The sequence below is a fragment of the Sapajus apella genome, unplaced genomic scaffold (genome assembly GCF_009761245.1).
Source record: "Sapajus apella isolate SASKATOON/1434 unplaced genomic scaffold, GSC_monkey_1.0 scaffold137, whole genome shotgun sequence".
In the NCBI taxonomy this organism is placed as follows: domain Eukaryota; kingdom Metazoa; phylum Chordata; class Mammalia; order Primates; family Cebidae; genus Sapajus; species Sapajus apella.
The window spans coordinates 2,509,288-2,531,482 of NW_022437077.1; the positions used below are offsets into that span (position 1 = coordinate 2,509,288).

A 22,195-nucleotide genomic window follows, 5' to 3' on the forward strand; every position below is an offset into this window, starting at 1 on the left:
GAGGCAGAGCCTTGACCACCTTTTTTGTAAATCCATCGTACCTGATGATCCAGTCTAGAATTTCACGTCTTTCCTATCCTGGGATCTTCTGTTGAACATTTAATATATTTCAGCAGAAGGAAACAGACCTTATAGACCGTTCTTGCTCTTGATTTTATTATCATTATATCTTGAATATTTTCTCACTTGTCCTCATAGATGCCTCACTTAAAATTTTTTAATTGCAGCAAAATATACGTAACATAAAATTTAGCTAATTAACCATTTCAATTGTACGGTTTTGTGGCATGAAGTACAGTCACATTGTTGTACAGCTGTCACCACCAAACCTCTGTAAAATGTCACCTTGCAAACCTGAAACTCTGTACCCATTAAACACAAGCATCCTGTCCCCTCCTCCCAGCTCCTGGAACTGCCATGCTACTTTCTGTCCCTATGAATCGGACTAGAATTGGACTACTTTTTTTTTTGAGACAGATCTTGCTCTGTTGCCCAGGATGGAGTGCGAAGGCACAATCTCAGCTCACTGCAACCTCTCCACCTCCCAGGTTCAAGCAATTCCCTGCCTCCGCCTCCTGAGTAGCTGGGATTACTGAAGTATGTCACCACGCCCAGCTAATTTTTGAATTTTTAGTAGAGACAGGCTTTCACCATGTTGGCCAGCCTGGTTTTGAACTCCTGGCACCAGATGATCCACCCTCCTTGGCCTTCCAAAGTACTGGGATGACAGGCGAGCGCCACCACGCCTGGCCAAAGCCAAGTTTCAATCCCACCAACAATGTATGGAGGAGTGGCTCTCCATATCCACACCTGCATAACTTTGCCAATTTGAAAGTAAAACAGTCCCTGCTCAGGTGGTGTGGATTTAGCAGGTGTTTCTCTTCCTAGGAGTGAAGATGAGCATTTTTTATCTGTTAAAAAGCCACTGCACATTTTTGTGTGTGCGTGAACCATTGGCTCACCTCTTTGAGGGCTATTTTATACTTCTCTGCACCCCTCTCCTTGTTCCCCAGGTCCCACCAGAGCTGAGACTAAATGAGGGCGCAAAGCCAGATAGTTCAGAATCATGCTGTTATGCTGGGCAAATCCTGCTGGCCTGAGTTCTGGGAAGCAGTGCTTATTTTTGAGGGCACACCTCCCCCTGCTGGCCAAGCTGGATTTTTCCTCCCCAGCTTGGACCAGGTGAAGAGGCAGGGCGGCTGGAGATTGAGGGGGCTGCCTCTGGAGTCTGGGTTTGATCTCACATATACCATTTACTGCTATGTGACCTCGGGTAAGCAACTTTACCTCACTGGGCTTTCCACCTCCTCATCTATAAAATCGAAATAATAGCCATGCTTCTCACTCACGGGGTTGTTGGAGGAATAATCTGGTGATGGCGCATGAAGGTGCTTACAGAGTGTGCGTGACACAGACAAGTGCTAAATAAATAGTAGCTGGAATTCGTGACACTCAGGAAGACCCAGCAGGAAGAGAGAAAGGATGATGGGAGCCTAGCAAAAGAAGCGGCTGGTGCAGCTGGAATCTCGTAGGTCCACTCCTGCCTCGCCAACCTGTTTCCTCTTGGCGACCTCACTTTCCAGCCAGAGGCCGGTCATACTGCAATGCTGAGAACTCCGTGCCCACACCAGTCAGGGCTTTGACCTCTCCCCTGCATCTGGCTGGGTACACTAGAGTGTTGAGCAAATCCACACTCAACCCCCCCAAACACATACACACACACACACACACACACACACAAAGCCACACACAATCCACACACACACAAAGCCACACACAATTTAAGCCACACACACACAAACCATCTGTATATCTTCTTCCCAGGAGCTTATAGACACCCTACCAGAGGCCTCTGTGATCACATCAGCTGAGCACCAGCTCTCTATGTAGTACTGGAGAAGGGGAGTTTTATCTGAGCCACTCTGGCCCCCCGCTGTAGGGCGCTGTCCTCTTATCTGACATTCAACTCTTGCCTAATTGATAATTACATTCAAATCCTCCCTCTGCTCTGCAACCTTCCATAGCCCCCCAGTGCCTTCCATGTAAGCCCAGATTCCTCACCTTGGCATTCAAGGCTACTCGTGGCATTGAATGGTCTGTGTGTGGAGGGGTCCACTAGGCTACATGAGAAACACTCCCTCCAATCCTGCCCTTCCTTCAAGACTGAACTAAATGCCACTCCCTTCCTTCCTTCATTTCTCTACTCATCCAGTCAACATGATTTATTAAAGACAAAGTGTATTTACTAACACGTTTATTACCTACTATGTGAAGACATTATTATAGGCAGTGGAGAGAGACAGTGGTCTTAGCCAATTGCAAACAAAATGTCTTAGTTTCGCAAATGTTGTAAACCATATGCCCATGTGCATGCGTTGGAGAGTTCCTCCACGGCCCTGGGAGAGGACGGGCAAGCGAAGAGCCCTAAGGCATTGCTGGCCTCACAGTAAATTCACCTCTGTGCCCAACCGTGCCGGGCCGTCCAGGATCGTGGCCTCTTCCTCCTCTGAGCTCCAAAGACTTTCACTCTCAGCTCTGCCACTGACCAGCTTTGTGACTTTGGGAAGTCATTTTTCCAAGTCTCAGATTATGTACGTAAAGTGATATATATAGGAAGTGATTCCTACCTTGAGAGAGGAATGAAATGTTAATTTAATTGTTTAAAGGGGTGACATTAGATTAGGTGCAAAAACGCCTGCACAGGGTAAGTGCTCATTGAGCGGCAGCCAGTGTTATTCTTACTGTTAGCCGCAGCTGACAGCAGCTGACACGGGCAACACTGGCTACCCGCTTCCCGATGGGGCCAGAGGTTTGCTTTCTTTGTCCACTGGAGGGCAGCAGAAAGCACAAACCTGCCTTCCAGAGCTTTGCACCCAGGCTAACGCCCAACACAGGCCTCCCAAGCGGCAGGAGAAAGGTAAGGGGGTTCTGGGCTCAAAAGTGAGGCTGGTCAGTGAAGAGCCTTGTTCATTTCCTGTGTCCCTAGGACTGGATGTTAGTGGCAGGGGTAGGCTCCCTAAACAGCTCCAGTCAATGGAAAGGCAGCTAGCTCACCCAGCCCAAAGCCCCAGTGTCCGTCTTTGGCTGCATCCCACAGTCCCGGACAGGGTGGGCCGGAGTTCTGGCCTCTGGAGCTGCTCTTCACATTTCTGTCTGTGTGACCTTGGGCAAGTGCCTTGACCTCTCTCTGCCTCCATTTCTTTTTCCATGAAATGGAAATATTGCTGTTTCCCCCAAAAGGAAAAGCTTCCATATATGCAGAGGGATGGCCATGCTTGTGTTGCTTTTCATCAAGTAAATCTGTTACACTGTAGTTCGCGTTTTCTTCTGATCACAGGTGCAATGTATTAATTGGTTTGAATGTTTTATTGAGTGCCCTACAGCAGGCCAACACCTGTGTGAGCTGATGGAATTGGCAAAAATGAAGCTAGTTGTGTTGGGGTGGTGGGATTCTGGATGACAGGGTTCCCCGTGTCAGCACCCGCCCCCCATTCTCCAAACTTTCTCTAATGTTGTTGCATCTCCTTTACGTTGGTAGAAAAGGGAGATCAGGAGGAGTGCTGACTGAGCACATACTGTGTGCGGGGTGTTTCCATTGGTCTTTTCCCGAAGCCTGCAGGTGCTACACAGGCCAGGCCACGTCTGCGCGGATTGCCACTGTATTCCCAGTGCCCAGCACCACACCTGGCATGTCGTAGGTCCTCAAAACATACTCGTTTAGCGCCTAAAGAAATGATTTGTGCAAAGTTTGCAAACGAGGAAATTGAGATTCAAAGACGTTGCGTGACTTGTTCAATGTCACCTAACTAGTGGAACGCAGGGCCAGGATCACCAGATGTCAGGTCCTGAGGAAGGCCTCTCTACGAATGCTTGTGTCTCCTGCTCCTCACATTCCCACACCCTCTTTGTAACGCTGTCTTATTTTCCAGGCCTCGGATGCAGGTGGCCTGCAGGAAGACTGCACTCTTAGCTAGTATGGCCATGCTTCCTCCCTAAGTGTGCCCCGTGTCTTCTCAACCCCCTGGGGACCCCTGGATAATCTGAAGCATGCCCTCCAGCTGGGGGGTTTGCCCTGCAGGCGAGGCCCCTTAGTCACTGTGGCCCATTTGGAAGTTTGGCAGGTGGGTTTCTAGTGCAAGGCCAGCTCTGCCCTTTGAGCCCGGAGCCACCTGTCTGGGCCCCGCCCAGTCCTGCACACACCTGGTAGCAGGTGTAGAGGAGGCAAAAGCCAGACTTTGCCCCTTTATCTGCACCCCTTTTCCCACCCTCAGGCAGATGTGTGTCCAAAAGTGTTTGACGTGGGAATATGCACATGTGTACATGGGTGTCCCAGGCACATACCTGTGGATACGGGCAGCCCCGTGTGGGAACACACGTGTGTCTGAGTGTGGCTTGTGCGATCCTCTGTGTGCCCATTTGTGCAGATGTGAATCCAAGTGTGAACATGAGCTTATGTGTAGCTCTGTGTGGGTAACACCAAAGAATGGACCACCAAGTAGAAGAGTAACTCCTCGCCCCGCCTCGGTTTCCTGGTCTGTAAAATGGGGACAGCAATGGCATCAAATAGGTGGAACCTGCCAGGCACACAGTAAGTGCCATGATAGTAGCTCTTTTTATTGAGTCTCCCGGGGCTGCGTGCAGATTCCACAAAACAATAACACTGAGAGGGACTGGCACAAGAAACGTTTCTCCCGTCATTCTTAAGTCCGTAAGTGTTTCTTCTGTTCTCTTGGTTTCATCACAGCAAAGGCAATATAACAACAGTAGAGCAAGTTTGGGAAAGAGACGTGGGGAAGCGGGGAATGCCTGTCCCCCAGAACCCCAACACTCCCAACACAAGCGGAAGTTTGGTTTTGCTTTATTTTCCTGCCTTTGTCCATGAGCTAGCACGGAGCTTGGCACACAGCACAGTGCTGGGAAAAAAATTTGGATTTTTTAATGAATATATATTAGCTAAAATGACACACTGAGTATTTTTCCATCCTGCGTTTGTCCACACATCCTGCACACTTTCCATATGATAGCTGGTCTTTGTAGTTATTATTAGTGTTATTTGAGATGGAGTCTGGCTCTGTCTCCCAGGCTGACGTGCAGTGGCACGATCTCAGCTCACTGCAACCTCCGCCTCCTGGGTTCAAGTGATTCTCCTGCTTCAGCCTTTCTGAGTAGCTGGGATTACAGGCATGCACCTGCACGCCAGGCTGATTTTTGTATTTTTAGTAGAGATGGGGTTTCACCACGTTGGCCAGGCTGGTCTCAAACTCCTGACCTCAATTGATCCGTCCACCTCGGCCTCCCAAAGTGTTGGGATTACGGACATGAGTCACCACATGTGTCCCAGTCTTTATAATTATTAAGGAAAATAAAAGAAAATTAGGAACTACCCAATGCCCCCAAACAGGTAAACAGTTCACTCAGTTATAGAAGAGCCCCTTGTAGTAAGGAATGCCATGTTACAGTAATGAACATCTTTTTCCATTAGGATTTTTTTCTTTCTTTGGGACAAGTTAGTGTTTCTACATTGGGAATAGGGTGTCCCAGGATCTGTCTGCCCCTGGACACGAAGGGGATTGCCTTAAAAAAAAACGGAAACATTAACCATCAAGGAAATGCAAATCAAAACCACAATGAGATCCCACCACACACACCCCCAAGGATGGCTACGATCAAAGACACAAACCATAACAAGCTTTGGTGAGGAAGCAGAGAAATCACAACCCTTATACATTGCTGACAGGGATGAAAACGTGGGAAAAATAAACAGTCATAAAAGGCTGGGCACGCTGGCTCACGCCCGTAATCCCAGCACTTTGGGAGGCGAAGGTGAGGGGATCACTTGAGCCCGCGAGTTCTGGACTAGCTTGGGCAACATAGGGAGAACCATCTCTACAAATAATTTTTAAAAATGTGCTGGGCATGGTGGTGCACCTGTGGTCCCAGCTACTCGGGAGGCTGAGCAGGGAGGGTCACATGAGCCCTGGAGTTCGAGGCTGCAGTGAGCCACGACTGCGCTGTTGCATTCCAGTCTGGGCAAGAGAAGGAGAGCCTGTCTCAAAAAAAAAAAAAAAAAAAGGGAAAAAAAGACCACAGATTGCATGACTTCTTTTATATGAAACATCTAGAGTAAGAAAATCCATAGAGACAGAAAGTAATGGGCAGTTGCCTCGGGCCGGAGAGGGGTCAACCGCAGGAGTGACGGCTAATGGGTACAGGGTTTTTGTGGGGGATGATGAAAAAGTGCCAGAAGTGACTGTGACAAATACATGAAAAGTTATTGAACTGTACAGTTTTTGTTGTTGTTTTTGTGACAGAGTCTTGCTCTGTTGCCCAGGCTGGAGTGTGCAGTGGCACGACCTTGGCTCACTGCAACCTCCACCTCCTGGGTTCAAGCGATCTCCTGCCTCAGCCTCCCAAGTAGCTGGGATTACAGGCATTCACAACCACCCCCAGCTAATGTGTGTATTTTTTTGTAGAGACAGGTTTTCACCATGTTGGCCAGGCTGTTCTTGAACTCCTGACTCAAGTGATCTGCCTGAATTGTACACTTTAAATCAGTGAATCGTATGGCCTGTGAATTTTATCTCAATAAAGCTGTTATAGTAATGTATTTTTTTAAAAAGGGTGGAGACCCAAGATGACAATTAAAATACATGCCATCATTTACTGGGAGCAGGGACTATTGCCAGGACTCATTAATCTCATGTATCTTTCACAATAACCCTGTTGGCTTATTTTCCCCATGTTACAGATGAAGACACTGAGATTCAGAATGACTAAGTAGCTGGCCCAACAGCACTTAGTTCTTTATAGAGCTGTGATTTGAACCCAAGCGCATGCTCAATTTGAAGTACTTTTGTTGCCTCCTTAGAAGGCACCAGGAGCTAAGGCACCAGGCTGACGGGACAGACAGGGGCCCAGATCGGGGCCTCCTTTCTCCCCTGCCACTACCTGGCCTGGGCAGCCAGAACTCACCATCAGGGCCCTCTATCTCTCCGTCAGGCCTTCTCCCTGCATCTCCCTGTGTATGGCCCCTCCAGCAGAAACCCAGCGGAGGCACTGATCTGGTAAACAGATCTGACTCAGGCCTCTCCAAGGCAGCTCTCAAGCCTGTCCACCAAGTAGCCTCCAAGACTTACTGCATAGAAATAATAATACATGTGCACAAAGATGGACAGACAAAGATGTTCATCACAGCGTTGTTTCTAATACAGAAAAACTAGAAAGAACCTAAATGTCCAACACTGGAGGACTGGTTATTCCACGACAGAATGTGCAGTGGAATAATTCTGTGCAGCCCTTAAAAATCCTATAGCAGCCAGGTGTGGTGACTCACACCTGTAATCTCAGCACTTTGGGAGGCCAAGGTGGGCAGATCACAAGGTCAGGAGTTTGAGACCAGCCTGGCCAACATGGTGAAACCCTGTCTCTACTAAAAATACAAAAATTAGCCAGGTGTGGTGGTGGGTACCTGTAATCCCAGGTACTTAGGAGGCTGAGGCAGGAGAATCACTTGAACCCGGGAGGTGGAGGTTGCAGTGAGCAGAGATTGTGCCACTGCACTCCAGCCTGGGTGATAGAGCAAGACTCCGTCTCAAGGGAAAAAAAAAAAAATCCTATAGCAGAAGCAACCAAAATCCTATAGCAGAAGGATCCTCACTGACATAGGAAAATGTTCACAATATGTCAAGTGAGAAAGGCAGACCCCTGCTAGCTGCTGCCCCTGTCACCCAGGCCCACCCCTGCTTGCACCTACAATCCGGCCACATTAACCCTCTTCTGCTCCCCCAAATGCCCCAGACTTTTCTTCTCAGGTCTTTGCAGCTGCTGCTCCCTCTGCCTGAAATCCACTTCCCATCCCTTGTCATTCTCTTTCAAGCTGGCTAACTAACTCTGCCGTAGCCTTCAGGTCTCAGCTGAGCTCTCTCTTGCCCTGGGAAGTACCCTTGGGCCCTCAGGCTGGGGCGGGGTCCCTCCTCTGTGCTCTCACAGCCCTGTGGGACCCCCATCATGGCACCCGTCACCCTGTGACTGGCCATTTAACTAATGCCACCTGCATTTGACTCCAGAAGATGAGCCCAGACCTGTCTAACTGGCCTGACACTGTTTTCTTAGTGTCTGATCTCAGAGGAGGCCTCTCCCAGTGACTTCTGTGGCAACTGGAGTGAAATCCGGTCTCCTCTTCATGTTCTCCAAGGTCTTGCATGGTCTGGCCAGTGTCCATGCCCCAACTCATCGTCTATGTTTTTTCTCAATCATTCCGTTCCAGCCACATGGGCCTTCTAGATGGTTCTCTAACATGCCGAATGCATGCCTGCCTCAGGACCTAGGCGTTTTCTGTTTCCTCTGCCTGGAATAAATGCCTGAATGACCAAGACCTGATGCTTCACCCCAACTGGCCGTCCTCTGGGCCCTGCTCTTCTCACCTGTAAAACAGAGATGGCCATCTGCCCAGTCTCTCTCTCTTCGTCCCCCTCCCTCCCCTGCAGGCCGTTGTGAGGGTCCCATGAGGCCGGGGGCGAAGCATGTTTGATGAAGCATGCAAGGCAGATGAACCTTGAGATATTTTAGGGGTCTTCGGAAGAACTCGCCCAGTTAGCACAGGTGTCACAAGCACAGTCTCATGGTGAATACTTGATTGGCCTCGTGTCCTTGAGAGGCTTTTCAAAGTCTCATCTGAAACTCCTCATAAAAAAGCTCTAGTAAAGCCAGTTCGAAGGGAGCCAATCACAATTCTTGCTGTACTTTATGCAACAAATCGGGTCAAGTATAATAAGACTAAAATTTATGTCACAAATAAATCAATCCTACTATGATTTATCTTTGCTAAGCTTGGGGGACTGGAGAGGGAAAAATTATAGTGACTAGTAGTTGTTATAATGGCATAGAGAGCTGGGGACCCAGCTTCCTCGTGGACCAAGAAGGGTAGGGCGAGGGCAGGAGGGAAGACAAAGGCAGGCTGTTTCCCACTTTGCCCCAGGCTGGGCCTGCCTAGGCTTGGCAGGCCATGCTCTGAGCTCATTGCCCCAGGTGCAGCCTGGCCTTTAGCACGGAGTCGCTGAGGCTGGGCAGGGCTTCTGTGGAATCAGGCATCTGGTGACTGCTTATCTAACCTTCCCAAGCCAGGAGGGCCTGGGGCAGGTGGCAGGGTATCTTCAGCCCTCTGCCTTCCCAGTGTGAGTCTCTCTCTCTTTTGATTTTTTTTTTTTTTGAGACGGAGTTTCGCTCTTGTTACCCAGGCTGGAGTGCAATGGCGCGATCTCGGCTCACCGCAACCTCCGCCTCCTGGGTTCAGGCAATTCTCCTGCCTCAGCCTCCTGAGTAGCTGGGATTACAGGCACGTGCCACCATGCCCAGCTAATTTTTTGTATTTTTAGTAGGGACGGGGTTTCACCGTGTTGACCAGGATGGTCTCGATCTCTTGACCTTGTGATCCACCCGCCTCGGCCTCCCAAAGTGCTGGATTACAGGCTTGAGCCACCGCGCCCGGCCCTTGTTTTTGTTTTTGAGACAGGGTCTCACTCTGTTGCCCTGCAGTGGCACAATCACGGCTCACTGCAGCCTGGACCTCCTGGGCTCAGGTGATCCTCCCACCTCAGTCTCCCCAGTAGCTGGGACTACAGGCATACGCTACCATAGCCAGCTAATTTTTTGGTGTTTTTTTGTAAAGATGGGGTTTTACTGTGTTGCTCAGGCTGGTTTCAAACTCCCAGGCTCAAGGGATCTGTCTGCCTTGGCTTCGCAAAGTGCTAGGATTACAGGCGTGAGCCGCCATGCCTGGCCGAGCCTTTCTTTGTTACAAACTTAATTTTCTCTTCTCCCAGGAGAGGCCCCAGATGCCAGATGGGATGCCAGAGGCTCCAAATAATCAGCTCTCAGGGCTCCCTCTGCTCTTTTGGCCCATTCCTGGCTCCCTGAGTGTTTAAGGGGGTGCCTAATGTCATACATACATACAATAGGCTATTTTCAAATTCTTACTAAATGGCTCTACCTGAACGTCTGAAAGGTTTAAAAATATTTTTCAGGCTAAGAAAGGAAGGACATTCTGACAGGTGCCACAAGATGGATGAACCTTAAGGACATTGTGCTAACTGAAACAAGCCAGTCACAAAAAGACAAATACTGATTGCAGGTATATGAGGTTTGTAGAGTGGTCAAATTCATAGAGACAAAGGGTAGAATTGTGATAAGCAGGGCACTGGGGAAGGGGAATGAAGAGTTACTGTTCAGTGGGTGCACAGTTTCAGTTTTGTGAGATGAGAAAGTTCTGGAGACCTGTTGCACAACAATGCACATATACTGAACATTTTCAACCTAACAAAGGCAAATTAATACAGCTAGAGAGTTTACTTGGGCCAAGGTTGAGAATTGCAGTCCAGAATTACTTCCCAAGTTACTTTGAGAAATACTCTGGAGAACAAAGAAGATGCTCCAGGATTTTTAGAAAGGACAAATCATGAGAGGGGGCAATTACAAAATTGTTTTTCAGGAATTCTCACTGGTTTCCAGAAATGACATTGACTGTTGATTGGCTCTACCTGGTTGTACTATAGGATATGAGTTATGCTGTCTAGTGGGGGTCAGTGTTAGGTTAATTTATAGATTTTGGTGGTGATACTCAGCCTAGAGACCATAGAGCAGGCAGCTTTGAAATGATTATTTAACTCCGAGTGGGTGGGAAAACATGATTGGTGTCTCATTCCAGTGCCTCTCTGGGCCTCATCATTTAAAAGAGCCTTGCTTTTCTTGAATAAAATAATTCTTTTCTTTCTCATTTCTCCCTTTTGATCAAAAATCTTTTTTCTGGAGAGCAGTGATTAAAGTCTAAGTGTCAAGGTGTCCCTCATCACTGGGAGGGCTCATTCCTGGACAGTCCTGTCTCATACAGAGGGGGAAGGAGAAAATGTCTCAGTGAGGAATTTTAAGGGTGCCCAGAAGCCGAATTGGTATGGCATCACAGCGTGGCAAAAAATGAGACCTCAGTCAAGTCATTGATTTATGTAGCTGCTGTCATTTGTTAAATCATCTCTCGTTTTCAGAACACTGGGATTTTAGTTTGCTTTGGAGAAGTAAAACAATGAGAGATCTATAACAATAATTTGAATAGTACAAATTTAATGTTCATAAGTATTATCATAAAGAGAATTTGTATGCCAAAATGAAAAAAAAAAAAAAAAAACCTATTCCATTAGGGAGCCAACTTGAAACATCATGAAAAAAATTAAATCCAAGTTTTTCTTTAGAAACTTGTAACAAAAAATAATTCCGGATTCAGTTCGAATTTTGGGCAAATAATAAAAACTCAAAGACCATGGTCAGGGCTAGAAGCTAACAGGTGTGCTATTGAAACAATTTTTCTCTCTCCTGTCCCCCCAATTTTAGCAAAGATAAATCATGGCAGGACTAATTTCTTTGTAAAATAAATTTTAGTCTTATTATACTTGACCTGATTTTTTACATAAAGTACAGCAAGAATCGTGATTGGCTCCCTTTGAATTGGCTTTATGGAAATTTTTCATAAGGAATTTCAGATTAGACTTGTCAAAGCCTTGCCTTCAGACTGTGCTTATAATACCTGTACTAACTGGGTGAATTCTTCTCTCCTCAAGGCCCCTAAAATATCTTGAGTTTCCTTGGACTTCTCAGAAAGTGACATTCTTTACTTACCTCAAGGTCAGGAACCCTGTAAGGGAACCACATAGACAAGATATCAACCCAGTCTTTTACCAAGCCTATTAGCTTTGTAAAGCCAACTCAATCCCTCAAAGCAGTCTGAAAATCTATGAAAATAACTCATTCCAGTCAAAGCCTCGGTAAAATAACCAGCGTTCTCAATGGTGTCAGGTTCTTATTGAAATAACTATATTGCAAATATAGTTTACAATAACGACACAAATAGTTACTTTGAGAAGTGCAAATAACTATATTGCCATAAAATAAGAACACTCACAAATAGTTTCTGAGTTCTGGAGCAATCAGATAGAAAAGCAAATGTGTTAATTTGCTCACAAAAGTATAGTTTACCCAATTGCAATAAGTAGCTGAAAAGAAAAGTTTTCTTGACTCTGGAAAATAACGCACAAAATGAATCCACAATATTTCAAACAACAAGTCATAAAAAATCATTTTAGACCTCCATTAGTTAAGTACAATGTAATTAATTCTTATTCTGCTTGATGCTGGGTTAGCAATCTTCACAAACTTCTCAGTGTTTTAAATTAAGGTTCTGGAATTTTTTCCCTAGACCAATGTTATGATCTTAAAACTCATCAGAAACCTGACAAGTATTTAAGGATACTTGTCATTGTCCTTTCCACAAATTTCTTGAAGAAGCAGCTAATTTTGGACTATAGCTGACTATAAGACACTTTTTGAGAAGAATCAAAGTCAAATAATAATTGTCCAGGGATGATAAAAAACTTAGAATAGCCATGGTTAAAGACACAGTTGATAAGGAAATTTGGTTATTTCTGTGGCATACAACAATTTAACATAATGTTCATAATTATGACTGGTAACATACCAAGACATATCAGATTTTTTTGAAATTTCATACAACTTCAACATACATATTAATAACACATTTACATAATACAATTTGAAGAAAATTAAACACCATTTCTTATTTGGTAATGCTTCCCATATGATTTTAACATACCAAATAAACTTGGACTTTCGAGGGTTATTTTTTTGAATGTCCAAAAGTTAGTTTGAAATCAAAAAGACTCAATTTAGAATTTGAAATTTGATTTTGAGAAGTATGTCAAAAATAAAGGCTTAAAACACTTGATATCAAAATAAGATCACAGGTCAGTAGAAAATTATAGTCATACGTCTAAAAAGCAATTGTTCAAATATTTCAAAAAGCAAATCTTTACTCTCTCATAGACAGGAGATTCAGTTTTCCAATCAAAAGACCTGATAAAGACAGCTTAAGACTAACAGAATATCTCTTCCTCTCCCCCGTTTCGTCTTTCTCTTTCTTTCCTTCCTGCCTCAGCCTCCTGAGTAGCTGGGATTACAGGCATGAGGCACCACGCCCAGCTAATTTTGTATTTTTAGTAGAGACAGGGTTTCACCATGTTGTTCAGGTTGGTCTCGAACTCCCGACCTCAGGTGATCTGCCCGCCTTGGCCTCCCAAAGTGCTGGAATTACAGGTGTGAGCCCTAATTTTAATAAAACCTTATAAATAAATCCATCCACTCTCAATCAGCTTTGACCACACAAGATATTTCCATAAACCTTTTGTAATCTCTTACAATTTTTCCATTCCTCTTTCTTTTCCCAACTTTCTATATCCATTCAGTTAATCTATTTCATTTTTTCCTTCTTTTATCCCAGTTTAACACAGTCTTTAAATAACCTCTAAACTAGGCAAAATCACATTTTCTTTAACAAAAACCGTATACTTATGTCTTGTAATCTTCCATCCTAAAAACATATCTTACTTTCCTTATATATTTGAATACAGAATTATTTTCCTTCTGGTCTCTAGTATTAGTTACCATATATTAGTCAGAATTTTAAATCTTAGTAATCATAATTTATACTGAAAACCTAAGAAGTAATTTTTTTTTTTTTTTAGACAGAGTCTTACTCTGTCACCCAGGCTGGAGTGCAGTAGTGCGATCTTGGCTCACTGCAACCTCCGCCTCCCAGGTTCAAATGATTCTTCTGCCTCAGCCTCCAAAGTAGCTTGGACTACAGGTGCACACTACCACATCAGCTAATTTTTTGTAGTTTTAGTAGAGACAGGATTTTACCATGTTGGCCAGGCTGGTCTCGAACTCCTGACCTCAGGTGATCCACCCGCCTTGGCCTCCCAGAGTGCTAGGATTACAGGTGTGAGCCACCACACGCGGCCAGAAGTAATTTTTAACTGTCAGTTATGTACTAACAATTTATGAATACACATTTTATAATAGTTGGAAACACAGGCTTTCTAATAGAACAATTGTTCAATGTGGAATAGAATATTTTTACTAACAAATCTTATTTATTTATTTATTTATTTATTTTTTTGAGACAGGGTCTTAATATGTTGCCTGAGCTGGAGTATAGTGGTGTGATTATAGCTCACTACAGCCTCAGACTTCTAGGCTTGAGTAATCCTCCTGCCCCAGCCTCTCAAGTAGCTGGGACTACAAGCATGCAACACCACTCCTGGCTAACTTTTAATTTTTTATTTTGTAGAGAAAATGTCTCACTATGTTGCCCAGGCTGTTCTCGAATTCCTGACCTCAAGCTTTCCAAAGTGCTGGAATTCTAGGTATGAGCCAGCACACCCAGCCCCTAAATATCTTTTGTTTCTATGAAACAAGAAATCAAAAGTATATGAGCTTAAAATTATATGTAGGAATTAATGTCTTAGCATTATGTCTTCTTTGGAAATGATCTAGATATTCAATAAATATTCATGATTTAATTTAGCTCGGCAAAACCTAAAGGTATAGTTACCAAAAAGATTTGAAAAACGTTTTCCCTTTTGTGGCCATTGCCAAAGCAGGAGGAGCCAAAACGAAATTTGATCCCTTTGTGACTGTTTGTTTGTTTGTTTGTTTCTGAGACAGAGTCTCGGAGTCTCACTCTGTCACCCAGGCTGGAGTGCAGTGGCACGATCTTGGCTCACTGCAGCCTCTGCCTCCGGGATTCAAGTGATTCTCCTGCCTCAGTCTCCCAAGTAGCTTGACTAAGGAGCTTCCCACAACCAGAGTTTTGACCCATGATAGTATAGGATTTGGAGGACAGTGAGTTCCCATCCCAGGAAGTGTGCAGAGCCAAGGCTCAGTGGGCAGCTGTCATCAGGAAAAGGATTCCTGCACTGGTGACAGGCTGAATGAAATGACTTATCAGGTCCTTTATTTGGTCTTGGTCTCTCTGGATAAGGGTCCCAAGATTCCCTCCCCTGTTGTGGCCACTTAGCTGGGATTACAGGTGCACACGACCACGCCCAACTAATTTTTGTGTTCTCAGTAGAGATGGGGTTTCACCATGTTGGCCAGGGTGGTCTCAAACTCCTGATCTCAGCTTCCCAAAGTGCTGGGATTACAGGTGTGAGCCACTGTACCCAGCCCTAATTAATTTTATTAAATAACGTATTTTTTTTCTTTTTAAAAAATGGAACACTTCAGAATGTGCATGTCATCCTTGCACAGGGGCAATGCTAATCTTCTCTGTATTGTTCCAATTTCTATCAATCTATTTATTTATTTAGAGACATAGTGTCTCACTGTCGCCCAGGCTAGAGTGCAGTGGTGCGATCTTGGCACATTGCAACCTCCACCTCCCATGTTCAAGCAATTCCCCTGTCTCAGCCTCCCAAGTAGCTGGGATTACAGGCATGTGCCTTCATACCCAGCTAATTTTTATATATTTAGTATAGATGGGGTTTCAGCATGTTGACCAGGCTGGTCTCAAACTCCTGACCTCAGGTGATCCACTCACCTCGGCCTTCCAAAGTGCTGGGATTACAGGTGTGAGCCACTACACCCAGCCTTTGTTCCAATCTTAGTATATGCACTGCCCAAGCGAGTACCTACCTCACTGAATTTTAGAGAGCAAGGTAGAAAATTTACATTTCAAAGCACAGAGAAGGAATTTAAGGTTTCCAGAAGACCACTGAAGTTTTACATTTTTTTCCTTCAGCAAAAAATCATACCAACATGAAAGGAAGGGAATCGAGGAAGGGACTCACCAGAGAATTAAACGAGGGGTTTCAGTCACCTGGAAGAAATTCCCCAAATCAAGATCCAAAATAGAAAAAGCAGAAAGGCCCTATTTTAAAAATTATAGTCTGAATATCTGCTTTTAATTAAGTCAATTTTGCACTATAGAGCTCTTAAGAAAATCTTTTTATCAGGTTTTAGCCAGGTAAATAACGAACATTCTTTGTGTGTGTGTGTGTGTGTTGGCTTTTCCTTTCTGAAATTTAGTATAAGAAGAGTTTTGGAGGAGGGGCATATTTGTTTATTAGAGGTCTAGGGTAACCACTCTTTTTTTTTTTGGGATGGAGTCTCACTCAGCTACCTAGGCTGGAGTGCAATGGTACATTCTCGGCTCACTGCAACCTCCACCTCTCAGGTTCAAGAAATTCTCCAGCCTCAGCCTCCCTAGTAGCTGGGATTACAAATGTGCACCACCACGTCTGGCTAATTTTTTTTTTTTTTTGTATTTTTAGTAGAGATGGGGTTTCACCATGTTGGCCAAGCTGGTCTCAAACTCCTGACCTCAGGTGATCCGCCCACCTCGGCCTCCCGAAGTGCTGGGATTACAGGCGTGAGCCACCGTGCCCGGCCTTAATGTGTTTAATAATATATTATGTTATGAACCGTTGCTAGCTAAGTGACCACAACAGGGGAGGGAATCTTGGGACCCTTATCCAGAGAGACCAAGACCAAATAAAGGACCTGATAAGTCATTTCCTTCAGCCTGTCACCAGTGCAGGAACCCTCTTCCTGATGACAGCTGCCCACTGAGCCTTGGCTCTGCACACTTCCTGGGATGGGAACTCACCGTCCTCCATATCATATACTTATCAGGTCCTTTATTCGGTCTTGGTCTCTCTAGCAACGGTTCATAACATAATATGTTATTAAACAGATTAAGGCTGGGCAAGGTGGCTCACGCCTGTAATCCCAGCACTTCGGGAGGCCGAGGCAGGTGAATCACCTGAGGTCGGGAGTTTGATACCAGCCTGACCAACATTGAGAAACCCCATCTCTACTAAACATACAAAAATTAGCCAGATGTGGTAGTGCACGACTGTAGTCCCAGCTACTCGGGAGGCTGAGGCAAGAGAATTGCTTGAACCCAGGAGGCGAAGGTTTTGGTGAGCCAAGATCATGCCATTGTACTCCAGCCCAGGCAACAAGAGCAAAAATCTGTTCCCCCCACAAAAAATAAGTTACATGTAACATAATAAATATATTTACATAATATTACATTTTCGTTCATAATTACATTAAAATTTACACATTCACATTAATATACATATCTATAATTATTTCATTCTTACATTTTGGTTGTATACTTTTAGGTTAACTTCTTCATGTAACACTGATTTTGTAATGTCATTTTCTTTAGAATAAGAAGATACTTTAGTCTTTTCTCTAGTACAGTTGACCTTTTTTTTTTTTTTTTTTTTTTTTTTGAGACAGAGTCTCGCTCTGTTCCTGGACAATAGCGGTGCGATCTTGGCTCACTGCAACCTCCAACTCCTGGGTTCAAACGATTCTCCTGCCTCAGCCTCCTGAGTAGCTGGGGCTACAGGTGTGCCATCATGCCTGGAGAACTTCTGCAATTTTAGTTGAGATGGGGTTTCACCATGTTGGCCAGGCTGGTCTCAAACTCCGGGCCTCAAACGATCCGCCCACCTCGGCCTCAAAGTGCTGGGATTACAGGTGTGAGCCACCACACCCAGCCCCCATATTTTTTTTTGAAGACAAGGTCTTGCTCCATTGCCCAGGCAGGAGTACAGTTGTCTGATCTTTGTGCACTGCAGCCTCAAACTCCTGGGCACAAGGGGTCCCTCTGTCTCAGCCTCCCAAGTAAACAGGACTCCAAGCATGCGTCTCCACACCCAACTAATATTTTAAGATTTTGTAGAGACGGAGTCTCACTATGTTGCCCAGATTGGTCTTGAACTCCTGACCTCAAGCCATCCTCCCACCTTGGCCTCCCAAAATGCTGGGATTACAGGCGTAAGCCCCACATTTTTTATGGTCCCACATATTTTATAGTTAAAGTTTCTCTCAGCTTCACAGCTTATCACCAGCACAGTAACCCCGTCTTGTGCAAGGTTTTGTTTCCTGAGGTTTCAGTTGCCCATGGTCAACCAGAGTCTGAAGATATTAAAGGGAAAATTCCAGAAATCAACAATTCGTTAAGTTCTACATTGCATGCTGATCTGAGTATCGTGATGAAGTTTGGCGGTGCCCCACTCCACCCCACCCTGTCCCACCGGGGGCGTGAATCATCCCTTTGTCCAGCATTGTCACTACCTGCCCATTAGTCAACTTAGTAGTTGTCTTGGTTATCAGAACAAAAAAAAAACATAGTCTAAATAGGATTCCATACTATCCAGTTTCAGGCACCCATCGAGGGTCTTGAAATGTGTCCCTCGAGGATAAGGGGGGACTACTGTAGGGTCATGACATTCTAGGATTGCTGTCAAATGTAGAAGAACCTCTGTCAAGTTTCTTTCATATCAGAGCTGTAAGATTTCTGGCTTGTTATGTTTCCTTCATAACTAATCTTAAAACCTTTTTGAACTGATGCCATCTATTACACCCTTTTTGTAGTGGTATATTTTGACTTTGGTTATTTTCATCCATGTCAGCATTCCGTGACAACTTCTCCTTAGCTAGATCCCCCAAAATACCAGAACCACTTGGGCAGTACCCAAAAGGAGGGGAAGTGTGACAGAGGGAAGCTGGAGGGAAGGAGGCAGCATTCTTGATAAATTACAGCTAAAACATCTTACGTTGGCAAATACTACTAAAACATGTGATGCCTGAGTATGCATTTCTCAGCCCCTCCTAAGCCCCTGGAAGGCGCCTGGCAAGGGAGGGGCTCTAAGGCTTAAGCTTGTGACTTTCACAGTAAGTTTGCTCCATCCACTTCTGTCTCTCCCTAGCATGAAATCCCTACCTCACCCACATCAGATGAACATGTTCAACAGCGCCTCATTTTGTCCACCTCCATTCAAGCACTGTGTCTTACAGGAAGCCTCCAGAACAAGTTAGCTGCCCCTGCCCCCACCCCATTATCTGTGTCGTGAGGCTGGAGGCCATGACTGTCTAGTTCCTTCTGCACCCTCAGTAGACTGAGCAGTGGCTGGTACATAGAATCTTAGGCTCAGAGGGCTGAAGTGAGCTGCCAGGGTCACGCAGATAGGAACTGCCAGAGCTGGGGATCAGCCAGAATGAATGAACAAATGAATGAATGAACTCCAGCTTCCCAGGCTCAGTCAGGGAAAACTCATTTCTTTCTTTCTTTCTTTTTTTGAGAGAATCTCCCTCTGTCACCCAGGCTAGAATGCAGTGATGCAATCTCAGCTCACTACAACCTCCACCTTCTGGGTTCAAGTGATTCTCTTGCCTCAGCTTCCCAAGTAGCTGGGACTACAGGCACACTTCACCACTCCTGGATAATTTTTGTATTTTTAGTAGACACGGGATTTCACCATGTTGGCCAGGTTGGTCTGGAACTCCTGACCTCAAGTGATCTACCTGCCTCAGCCTTCCAAAGTGCTGGGATTACAAACGTGAGCCACTATGCTCGGCCAGAAGCCTCATTTCTTACCAGAGTCCTCGATGGCCTGCTTCCCGTCCTCCATCCTGAAAGACTCATCTGGAACCCCAAGAGGAGGTTTTCTGAGCCCTGAGGCAGAGGTCTGTCACCTGGAAAATGAGTCTAATGACTGCACTTCCCACGCAGCAGGAGAGGACTACAGATAGCATGGGATTGGAGGAAGAACTCTGGCCCTGGAGACAGTATCATCAAGCAGTAGCTTCATCTTTGCGAGCTGGGGCCTCGACAGAAGCTTTCTTCTCCTCTATACAGGCTGAGCCTGTCTCAACCCGACCCCCCACCTGCACCCCAGTCCTTTGGGGTCACCTTAAGGCTTTGGCTGATGCTTCTTTGCTGATGTCAACCAAGGTGATGGACCTGTTTGTCCTCATAAAGTAACTCTCGAACGGGCATGCACTTCTTCCTCCCTCCTCTTGCTTTGAAGGCTGGGTGGACACCTGCCACCATGGGCAGGGTGAGAGCCAGCCCCATACCTGCGAGGTCAGAAAGCAACTGTCCCTGGCCTGTGGGTGTCTCTCAGAGGGGCCAGGCCTTCCTCACCACGTGTCCCCAGCACCTAGCCTGGGACCTGGCCCAGGGGCACGCTCAGTAAACGCTGGCTGAGAATTAAGGGGGACTTTCCAGTTCCTATCCAACTCTTTCATTTTCTTTCTTTTTCTTTTTTTGAGACAGATTCTTAGTCTGTCATCCAGGCTGGGGTGCAGTGGCGTGATCTTGACTCACTACAACATCCGCCTCCTTCCTGAGTGGGTCGTGATCCTCATGTTGCTCATAGCAAAAGAGGCCGAGAATTAGAGTGATCAAACCATCCTGGTTTACCATGTCTGAGGAGTTTATTGAAATACAGAGTTTTCAGTGCTGAAAACAAGAGTCCCAGGACAATTCCCAATGGTTAGTCACCCTACAGAACAACCGTACCAACAGGATTAGCTCTCACACACCCACCTGGGCACGCACGTGTTACACAATTACTCCCCTTTCTGTTGCTATCATAGAACCCCTGAGACTGGGTAATTGACAAAGAAAAGGGGTTTGTTTCCCACAGTTCTGGAGGTTGGGAAGTCCAAGATAGGGTGGCTGCATCTGGTCAGCTTCTGGGGAGGGCCTTGTGCTGTGTTGTAACATGGCAGAAGGCATCGTAGGTGAGTGGAAGAGAAAGCTGAGGCAGCCAAACTCACTTTTGTAATGACCTGCTCTCAATAACTAACCCACTCCTATGAGAATTAACCCACTCCTGTGACAAAGGCATTAATCCCTCCTAATGACCTGATCCCCTCTTCAAGGCCCCACCTCCCAATACCATTTCACTGGGAACCAAATTTCTACATGTGTTTTGGAGGAGATGAACCACATCCGAACCATAGCACACACACAGCATAAAATGGTTATCCCATGTTGTTTACCACAACCCCCAACCTCCAGGCCCACCTCACCAGCCCTTTTAAGAGAAATAGATGGCAAAATGGTTCAGAGAGTAGGCTCTGGAACCAGGCTCTGGAAGCTTCAGTTCCAGCATTCATTAGGTATATGTGTTTGGGCAAGTCACTTTGCCTCTGCCTCAGTTTCCTCATCTGTAAAATTGAAAGAATAACAGTAAGTTCTACTCTGTCAGGTCATTATAAGGATTGAGTTAACAGATGCAGGGCACTTAGAATGGTGCCTGTCATGGAGTAAGCCACACAGGTCACAACTCCTTAACTGAAACTCCAATGTCTCAGGATCCTGATGCATTTTGGAATTTGGGGAGTTTTGGGGTTTTGGAAAGCACATGACTTATTTAACACACTAGTGTGTGGTGGGATCTGGCTTAGCATCCCATAATGGAACACATTAATATTTCTGCAGAAAACAATATGTGAGTATTCATATATCTATTCAGATTAGGTTTTTGCTGCTGAATGGGTTTTGGTATTATTTTGTTCAGAAATGTTGGGATCTCTGAAGTGTGGATAAGGCTTGTAGATGTGTGTAAGGGTTTTTATTATTATTGCAATATGCATCTGATATAACTGCCATGCACTTGCTTCTTGAGGACAACTCTGAGCTTTTGTGCCCAAGGCCCTCCTGAGCTCTTGGAGTTTTCTAACAGGGCCTTCCTGCACCAAGAGCTCTAAACAACCTTTGAAGGCTGACAGGATACTCTTCTTCCTTCTCTACCCAGGTCCTCAATTTAGTGATGTCCCCCTGATCCTTTCAGTGTGGTAGTAGAGGTTGGCAGGAGAGGGGTAGGTTGCAAATGCCATCTCCATGAGCCTTCCCCAGCCTGACCCCCCACCCCTCAATCCCAGCTGGTCCCAGTGTGGGGGAGGGGGAACAGGTTATGTGGAAGTGATGCAAGCCACTCTTCTGGCAAAGCTGTCGTGGGTTCAGGCACGTCTGGCCTGCACAAACAAGATAATGAAGCTGAAGGAGGCTTATGACCCCACGGCTGCCTGTGGGCATGCACAGATATCTCCGTGGCAGATGCTGTAGCACTTTCAGAAAAGTGTTGGGGCCGGGTGCGGTGACTCATGCCTGTAATTCCAGCACTTTAGGAGGCCAAGGCAGGTGGATCACTTGAGGTCAGGAGTTCGAGACCAGCCTGGCCAACATGGTGAAACCCTGTCTCTACTAAAAATATAAAAATTAGTTGGGTACAGTGGCACATGCCTGTAATCCCATCTACTTGAGAGGCTGAGGCAGGAGAATCGCTTGAACCCGGGAGGCAGAAGCTGCAGTGAAAAAAAAAAAAAAAGAAATAAAAAGAAATAAAAACTTGCCCTGAAGCCACAGAGCTGTAAGTGATCATTTACATTTGATCTTGGCCTCAATCTAGCCACCTGCCTTGGCCTCCCAAAGTGCTGGATTACAGGCGTGCCACTGCCCCTGATCCTGATCATCTGTATT

General features: G+C 45.6%; 1 protein-coding gene, 1 long non-coding RNA gene and 1 other non-coding gene across 9 annotated transcripts in view; 2 read left to right on the forward strand and 1 right to left on the reverse strand.

Annotated features, from left to right (window-relative positions):
• Positions 1 to 22,195, forward strand: part of ADA (adenosine deaminase) — a 117,919-nt gene that overhangs the window by 58,052 nt on the left and 37,672 nt on the right. The gene's annotated exons all lie outside the window — the stretch shown is intronic.
• Positions 2,795 to 20,674, forward strand: LOC116540282. The gene is made up of 3 exons (XR_004264375.1): positions 2,795 to 2,917; positions 10,023 to 10,129; positions 19,436 to 20,674. It is a non-coding gene; the product is annotated as an uncharacterized LOC116540282 (long non-coding RNA).
• LOC116540287 lies at positions 15,110 to 15,212 on the reverse strand. Its single transcript, XR_004264377.1, has one exon. It is a non-coding gene; the product is annotated as a U6 spliceosomal RNA (small nuclear RNA).